Genomic DNA, 10,164 nt, shown 5'->3' with positions numbered 1-10,164 from the left:
TAATTTCTCACTTGTTTGGTGCACTAGAAGTATGTAGTTCTCTTAATGCTGTCCGTGTAACATTAAACAATGTGAGTAGCTATCAAAAATGAAAATAAATAATTTTAAAAGTCCAACATATAATAATCTGTTCTGTCACAGGAGAGAAGAGATAACTGAAGGAGAAAGAAGAGAAAAAATCCTCTGCAGCTTTGATGTGGTTAACATTGATATACCGCCTTGAAAAAGGATTCTAGAATTTCAGAAATAAACTGAAGTGCAACACAGGGGAAAGATATTACTACGAATGGTATTTTACTATTAATGGTATTTTACTATCAAGTGTGTTTTTCAAAATAATCTCCTTCATCAGTTGTGCCAGTACAGAAAGGGTGGTAAGTTTTATATTTTATTTTTAATATGAATAAAAAGTGAAGCATTTAATTAAAGATCTTGCAGCACTTGTGCCTCTACTTTTAGTTTAAAACCCAAGTGATTTTGTCAAGCAGCACTTAATCTGTGTAAGCATCTATGGCATAGGAAGAGGTCTAAACTGAACATTTAATGGTGCTGCCAGGACCACAAATGTAAACAACATACTACTAACAAGCAATGGCTTTGACAAAAATTATGATAATAGAGACAGATTTTCTATAAATGTTGAGATAAGGCAATGAACTAACTGGGGCAAGGCAATTTCTACTGAGAATCTAGAATCTCCAGAAAACGCCATGGAGACTTTAAAGCAATCTTGTGGGTTGGTTTGTTGTGCAAAAATAATCATAAAAGCCCTACAGATGTTTGATTAAGCCAAAAGAAACTTAGCAAAATTAAAGTGTCAAATGTGTATATTTTATTCTTAAATTTGTAAGAAATCAATGGCAGAGCGGTTAAAGCTAGACATGGCTCCATTGTGTCTAGATTCCTACAAAAGCAAAGTTCAGCAGATACCATGGTCTGCATTTTAATGCTTAGTGTCTTTAAAGTAGTCCTTGTGATTCCATCACAGTATTTAGAAATTACAGATATTGCTGCTGCTTATATTGATAAATTTCCAGAAGGAAGTTTTAATATAGCCACTGGAAGGAGACAGAATGGAGATCAACTTCTGGAGTATAATTTGGTTGGATAAATGCTCTCTTAGAGGACTTTACCCACTCATAGTAACTATAAAGGGAGCCTAGAGGACCACTTTTACAGCTTAGGCAGATCAGTTGTACAGAAACCAGGGAGAGCTGTTGTCATCATAAAGGTCTCCGGTAAAGCCAAGAGATGTGCTGAGTCTCAGCTGTGGCAGATGTGCTTGCAAGAACCTGAGAGTAGAAAGCATATCATGAAGCACAAGTAAAGTTAATCTGACATTGCTAATATTGCTAAAATGCATTTCAAAACTGAGAATACATAGTTACAGACAGATACATGCATGCACATAAACACACACACAGAATTCATAGACTGACGGAAGCAAAGATTTGTGTTTCAATTTTCCTTCAGTATCACTGGCTTATTCCTGATGAGTTAATGTGTGTTGTAAATATGTCTTACAAGAAAAAATAAGTAGCACGCCCATGCACCATGAGGAAATAGTCTGTGACTTCAAAGTAAAAGAGGTCAGTCAATACACTTTACCAAGGTCTTTGTGTTATTTGCAAAGGATGTAATAGTTGTTTAGGATGTTTTTATTGATATGTTTGACATACTGAGCCTTTCAAAATCATATCAGCAGTCTACAAGTCTCCAAAAGGATTTCTGGGCCTTTTCTTTTACATAAGCTTAGGACCTAATGTCCTTCCTGGATGTGACAAAGGGTTCCAGTATTTCTATAGTGATAGCTGTCTGGTATCCACATTCCTTTGAGAATTTCATACTCAGCAGTATGACTGTTTTCTGCTCAAGTCCATGAGGGCTGTTATTTGTTAGTTTTATATTACCCAGGAGTATGATTAGTACTTTGCAAAAACATGGATACTATATGAAAAGATTTATGTATTAAATGAGTTCGAATGTAGCAGGAAAAAAAGGGGGAAAACAACTGTAAGAGTAATCCCTCCCGTAAATTTGAGCGACAGTATTATCTTTTTTCTTCATATAGTCTTCTTTTTTTATATTTCTGCTCACATAGAGAAATGTATACTCACATGGACATTCTTTTAAAGTCTTTCTTCCTGTCTTTTTAACTCCAAAATGTTCCTGTTTAACCACACAATATATATAATAATATACTGAGAGTTCTTCCATATATGTGAATGCATATAGAAACATATACACATGCGTATGTATACATGCACATATACCTTAATAACTTAATCAAATTATATACAATTTCAATGACATGTCTGGTATCCTACATTGTCCTTCCACTCCAGATGGTATGGCTTTCTCTGAAAGTCTGTGTCAGCAAGATGTCATGCAAATCAACAGATATCTTTCATATACTAGAACATCCAAAAAGGTACTAAGTCTTGTGGGTGATTTCTTTCCTTAATCTCTGTTGAGCATAATGGGAGCTCAAACAACCAGTTCACATAAAGGTACCCTCATTGTAGACACATAAAGTTAGGGCAAGCTGAATCCCACCCAGATGACTAATTCTAGATGTCTAATGTCATTTTACATGCTCAAAGTTGCTCCACCTTTGTGATTTCAGAGGGGGTTGAATCTCCTTTGGGTCATGTGTCATATATACCAATTCAAAAGAGGTATCTTGGAGGCTCAATGATATCTCAGGCAGTAAAGAATGTGGATAATTTTAAAATTGAATCCCATCCCTAAAGATTTATTCACTTAGTAAAGATGATATAAATCAAAAAGAAAAGGGTTGAGATGTACAGATATCCTTGCTTTTTCAAAAGTTTCCTTGTTTTTATATGATTTTTAAATTCCATGAACCTTCATGCAGAAGAACAGCTGTGATTACATTAAAAAAAATTCCTGTTCTTGATTTAATTTACCAACTTAAACACATCAGAATTAGATGTCTGAATGTTAGCTAGGCACTGCATGATTCCTTATAGGCAACGAAGAAAGCAGGCATCTCCTGTGAGGGATTTTTTAATCTATCATAGGTAGGTCGAATGAGATGAGATGTTCTGAAGGTGTCTATTTCTATCAGCCATATAGAGACCTTAAGATAACTAGTTCAGGTTTAAATAACTAATTTTATACTTCTAAATTTTTCAGACTAGATTTTTTTATTTATTTGCTTACTGTCTTCTTTTCCCAGAGAAGAGTTTCCACTGCATAGATGCAGATCTATCAAGGCTACCTAAGTTCTCTTCACTGGTGAATAGGAGCTGTCAGGTCCAAAGGAGTAAAAGATATTGAGGTATGGTTTAGAATATCCAGAACTTTCAAGATTTCTTTCCCACATTGTTTCTGCAGAGAAAGAGTCAGGATGAAATAAAATATATAAAAAATGAAAAAGTTGTAATGTTAATAAGTATACCAAGGTTAGATTGTCTTTCAATTTCTTCTTCAATCACACACAAATCTCCATAATATTGAAACATAAGGCTTGCTTGTGAAGCAACACTAGAGAACTTTCCTTTTGCTTATTTTACATTCAGTCCTACTCTGTTTTTAATAAAGTGGAAAGTACATACTTCTTGTACCCAGAAATTAGTAAAACTACAAAGTTAATTAAAAAAAAAAACTATCATAACTTCCATTGTTTTTCTTCACAAATAACTATAGTGGCAAATGGTTTATCTCTTCTGCTTGTCTGATATCTCAGCGATATTGCTGCAGTAATAATAAAAAAGAGAAACTCTTCTGCTACAGGCAGAAGAAAACTATTGCCACTAAAGTCTCCTTTAAAATCCTATGAACGAAAATTAACTTTAGCAAAAGACAGCTGCTTGCTCATGTGCAAAGAAAATAATTTGATGCTGGAGCAAATTTAGAAGAATTTATGTGAATCAAGAAGTACCTCTGCTGGACACGAAGGAGTAAAGAATCCACAAAAATATTGGAAAGAGGACAGTGATGGACACAAAAAGAATCATATGAGATAATTCTGAGAGTTTACTTCACTCCACACACAGACCAGCCACGAAGGGCAAAGAGAATGATTACTTCTAAACTCAATGAAAAATTATTTAAGGTCACTTTCAAATGCATTTTCCTGGGCCTTCCCTCATCATGACCAGAAAATCAAGTAAGTATCTAGTAGTTTTCTAAATATTTTTTTTTCTTTTTTCTCCCCACCCTTCACAAAGATCAGAAACTTTTCCAATATGAGCAATAGCAATAGCTCACATGCTATTAAAACAGGTGTTCTCCCATTGGGGTTTACTTGCACAACTGTAACTGACTCAGAAAACTGCTTTAAAGGATTTTTTTTCTTTTAATGAAAAACCATCAGATAGCATTCTGAATAAAACAAAATTGTCAGTCTTCAGGACAGATGGAAAGACTGACTGGCATCAACTAACTACAAGAGGAAAATTCTGTCTGCTAAATGAAATAGACCAAAAGAGTTGCAATCTATTATTCCTTATACCAATGAGAGCTCCACATCAGAGCAGAACAAATTACACACCTTTCAAAGTAATAAACATAGGAAAATGAAAATGGCAGGACATTTGTTGTGGGGAAACTACTACTTCATGTGCTTGAAGGTATTACAATGACTTAATGAAAAGAATGCAGGAATATCTATAACAAGTGCATTGGTTTGAAACAAAAGCTTTAAAAAAAATCAGAAGTCTAAATCAAATTATACTTTATATACATACATAGATATATGTAAAATAACCTCTTTTAACTATAAGCATAAAACTCAAACAGCCTCATTTTTTCCCTATTTGCAAGTTTATCTGCACATAAAATTTGTTGGTTCTTTTAAAACAAACAAACAAAAAAGTAAATAAACTGTACTGTGTAATCCAGTGTAAGCAGACTAAAGGTAAAACCTATGCAATACAACACAAGATCAGTTTTTTATTTTCTGTACCTATGTGCTTTATTTGTCAATGAGTAGTGACAAATATCATATATTAGCTTAAAACAGAGTCAAGACTGTAAGAAAATAGATTTTTTCTTTTTGGTCAAAGTTAATTATGAACAATGTTAATAGCTGAAATGAAAGCTGCATTCTATTTCACATGTATAAATCTGAAATGAAACAATCCTTTAGATTTACCAGTCTAAATAAAATATCTATTTAATGAATAAACAACTGTATTTGTTGTTTGTAAGAAAATATCAATCTCTTTGTACCAGAATAAAGCCAAAGTAAACCCATTTTGTCTGTCGAGACTCCATCTTGCTTAAAAGAGAAAATCACATACTGGATTCTTTCTCTTTCTTATCCCTCATCTTTAACGAACAACCACAGTAATTTTGAAACAAAGAGATGCATATTTGATCAGGACCTTGATTACTGTTGATGAATACTGTAAATAGTTGTGAGACAATGTAAAATGAGGACATGACTGATTTGGTAAAAAAACAAGAGACAATACACCACAGATTCAGAATTTAGCCAGGGAAGCAGCAACTAAGCAGACGAAGCCAGTTTTACATTAATCCATCCATGAGACAGGTGTTTAAATATAGTCAATGGGACAACTAATAATACTGTCATTTAGAAGCCAAAACTAGCAACAAGAAAAATCTGAGCACAGTCAAATGGGTACTGAACTCTGCAAACTGCAGGAGTTCTAGAGACTGGAAGTTTGTGTCTTACGACTCTCCCCAGATTGGCCTGAGGTTATGAACAAGCAGCTACTTAAATCATCTCTCTCCCATATTGCTTTGTTACTTCGTTTCATTTGAACTGGAAATAAATCAGTGTATCTCATATAACTGAAATTATACTGGATCTTGCTTATCATTATTGCCTTCTTATTATTTTTGATTTAATGTTTGAGATTCGTTATGGTTTTTATACTTTGACTCAAGATTTGGACCATGTCAGTTAGACATGTAATTCCTAAAAAAAACCCCAAACCACCAAAACCAACAAATTCATGTCAGTTAATTTTAGATAACTAAAAACAGAAAGAGTTTTTACAAAGACTGATCTATCTGACTTATTTTCGATACTGATTTTAGGATGAAATTATTTTTTCTTTGGAAAGACTTGGTTTATTTTTTTGCTTAAAATGATAACTAGCCTTGACTTAGCATTTGAGCATGTGAGATGCATGACACTTTGCAAGCTACATGCACCTGGGTTCCCTTGATAGTCCATTAAGTTAGACGAATCCAAAGCATAAGACAAAAAGTCTATCTGCTCAGTGAAGCACTGCCTAGAGCTAGCTGGAAGAAATGTTCGATATTGATGAGTGTCCATCAGTAGGCGCTGAACTGAACATGTGCATTTGTCAAAGGTAGGCAGTGTTGGTATCCATCAGTTAAGTAACAGAAAGTTGCTAGGGTCCTATGTGAAACCCAGGTTCTGCTTTTCTCCAAAACCTGAGGAAAATTCAACTTTTCTCAACTCCAGGAAATGTCTTAACCATTAGACTATAAGGCATTCTGGGAAAAGGTGCTACCAATTCTTCTATTTGAAACTAGGTAACTATACAGTCAGGGATGCAGGAGTCATACAGCATGAATGAATTACACAACTGACAAATCATTAAGTGATTCGCTTAGGAGCAGGGAGCTATAGGGTTGGTACAACATCTCTCCATGTATTTTGGATTAGTCAATCACTACATAAAGAAACAGACCAATGGAGATTTAGTGTGTTACCTTTAATTGGTCCACCCAACTAGAATGTCTTACAGAATAAATTATAGAAGGTTTTTTAAGGGTGGAGGCCAAATAAAAGGCCATGGAAATGTAACAAGGGTTTGGAAGAGAATATAAACAGCATTACATAATAAGCACTGCATGAATCATAAAGTGAGTCATAATACTGGATAGTTCACATTAAGAACAAGTTGATGGTTTTCAAGTCTGTGTTTTTAAAAAGATGTTATGGTGAATTTGCTCCCATTTGTACTTCTACATGTTTTAATTAGGATAATTATCCAGCAATGGGAAATTATTTTCCTTCACATATATAGAAACTTGTAGAAACCAAATAACATAAATGCAGATTTTTTCCTTCTCATAGGGATATTTCTTTCTGGAATATGCTGTTTCTTTTGGTGCAAGATTCCTCAGCAGTATCATTCATAAGGTGGAGGATTTCATGGCCTTTATTCATTCTTCAGAGAAATTAACTCATCTTTTTCAACATTTTAGTTGCATCTTAACTGTGGATCATGCATGCTTCAGTACTGGTCCCTGGTCCTCCGATGGGGAGAGCTGTTAGTACACATTATAGTTCCCACTTGCTTGTACTTTTGATTTCCCTTGTAGTTGAATCTAAGGAGGGTGTAAGATGATGCACACTTGGGTCTCACTCTAAAAGGAGGTCAGGTTGTCTCTAGCCTCAGCAGCTGAAAATCAATCTCAGAGTCCCCAGTTTAACCTCTATGACTCATTTTTATTTCTGTTTCTCTAGAACCACTGCTGTGGAAAATGGCTTACCATTGGGCATCCAGAATACATTACAGAATACATCCTTCGCCAAGGAAATACGTCTATGGTAAGACACAGGGGCACATTATGGAGAATATGTTTCTTTCCTTACCACTTTTTTACATTTCCTGGAGGAATTTGGGAGTTTCTGCAAACAGAGGAAATCTCTTGAGATTATTGAAAAAATATTGATATACTGCTCCATTCTGTTTTCATTTTTTTCTTTCTAGGTGTCACAACAGAGATGTGTGTAGGACAAATATATAGCTATTTAGAATGGATTTTGAGCAGTGAAAGAACTTATACAGTAGTAAGTAACTGTCCAGACTCCAGTAGGCAGAGTTAATATGTGGCTGGTAAAAGTGAAAATATTTTAGCAGTCTCAAATAGATTTCCAGAAGTTATGTTCCATCTTGCTAGTGTTCTGATAGAAGCAGTAAAAGGTATTTCATTTCCTCCCCCTTTATCACAGGAGTAATTTATGATGCTTTGCAGCTTGTCATATATTGTCACTTCTACTCTGCATTCTTATTCTCTTCATTTTTTTTTTCTTTTCCTTTTCTATCTGGGAGTACACTGTCACAGGCTGCATGAGGACTAGCCCTACTAACCTTAATTAACTTTTCCATTTTATATTTTATTAGACCAATAATCCAAAGTGGGACATGGTTTAAATTGTTAGAAACTAATTATCTCTCTATTGGCTTTCTCAGTTTTGGTTTTGTTATTTAAAAAAAAATAATAATAAAATACCAGTAATTCAGAGTTTTAACCATCGGTACCTTTTCTTCATGTTCATGTTATACATTTTATAGAGAAGTGAAATTCCACTTCACAAGAGCAACATTTTTTCTAAAGTTTTTCAACAGAACCAGAATATGTATCTTCTAGAATAGCTGGACAGGATGATGAGTAGTGCTGTATGAAGTGCTAATGAACAGCAAGCATAAAAAAGAAATTGACAGTCAGTGGAAATGGCAAAAAGCCTATTTATGAAATGCAGCAGTGATGTTCTAAGATTTTTGGAATCTGCCTAAATTCTACAGCTCTGTCTACATTATTAGTCCCATTTCTTCCTCTTTATTCACATTTTGCCTCCAAATTGGAGTTCAATATGCCTACACAGTCCTCTCTTTCCACCTGTCACAGAAAAGAAATGGTGCCTGAATGAGATGTATACTTTGCTCAAACAGATCACAGACAAATAGACCAGGCTGTTGGGGTTTGTGTCCCAAAATATCCCAGCAGGGTAGGACACCAGACAGACCCATATAACCTGCTCCATGAGTTTCAGAATGGATATTTTAGAATAAGTCTAGAAAAAACTAAACTTTAACATCATAAATATATATATATATATGGATATATGGATAGATAGATAGATAGATAAAGATATTTTACAGAGTAATTTAAGGGCCAGATTGTGCATGATATATAGCCCCACAATAGAAAATCCAACAGAATACAGTATAAGAAAAAGAACATATGGAAATGTGAATCCACCAGTGATATAAGAACTGAGCTGCAGCAGCAAGTTTAAAATTGTCATGTATTCCACAAGATGTGGTGTAGCATTCTGACTTGACACATGTGAGCCAAAACAATTGAGTCAGAAAATAAATCTGGTGGGACAAAAGCAGGACCGACATAGCACTTCTACATTATTTTATTATTTTCTTTTTATATTGCTTTATACTATTTTATTTGATATTATTTGTCATAATTTTATTATTATTATTTCATTAGTTGTTTTATTTTGTATTGTTCTTACTTTTTTTTAGGAAAATTCATGTAAATTTAAAGTAACTCCTGTACATAAATCCAGTTACCTTACAGAAATTATTGGATTGCTCAGAGAAGTATGTACCTCTTCAAGATGATTACAGAAACTAACCCTAATGAATCTATCTCTATCCAAGCAGAGTTATGCTACAACGATAAAAAGTGGTAAGTGAATAATGGTGAAAGTATAATCATAAGCAAAAAACATGGACATTTGTTTAAAGCAGAGCCTGGGAAAATAAAGAACCAATGGATTCTAAAGTTCTTACATAGCCCAATATAACAGGATTTGCATTCAAGTAATGAATGATATAGTCTATAGGGAGCCTCCCATACACTGACAAATACAGTTGTCCATCATCTCTTTAGGATGCACAATAAAGCCAATAGTAAAAACAAACACATAAACCAGCCCTCTATTAAAGGTATTCAAGGGATACCCTGTGTATTCATTCATTGAGAGAATAAAAATCACAGTTCTGCGGAAGGAAAAAAGACAACTTCTTGAAAAAAATAAACAAAAGCCAATTCAGTCCTTGAAAAAAAGAACATTAGTGATTTTATAATAATAATAAAAAACTTCAGAAGAGGCATTGATCTAAGAAAGTATTAGAATAAGATTGTAATTCTCTATGTGCAACATATAACAAAATTACACATATGGTCTTAAAGAAAGGTCGTATTTTGCACGAGGAATCAATTCTGTACAAAGACTACTACATTCTGCTGCAGAAAACAAGTCAAGGTAATTTTGCAATATCATCAATGTGCTCTGTATAGCAATGAATCTACACATATCATTTCTGTTCATGAACAATCACCAGTTCATGGTTTTGTAAGAGTGTTCAGCAGTCAAAATGAAGGTGTTCAATGTTTACAATGTGTTAAATTGTTATTCTGAAAAAATGATCTTTTTAAAAAGTA

Source organism: Egretta garzetta, unplaced genomic scaffold, assembly GCF_000687185.1.
Source record: "Egretta garzetta isolate BGI_Z169 unplaced genomic scaffold, ASM68718v1 scaffold543, whole genome shotgun sequence".
Lineage (NCBI taxonomy): Eukaryota > Metazoa > Chordata > Aves > Pelecaniformes > Ardeidae > Egretta > Egretta garzetta.
Note: the sequence above shows the minus strand (reverse complement) of the source record.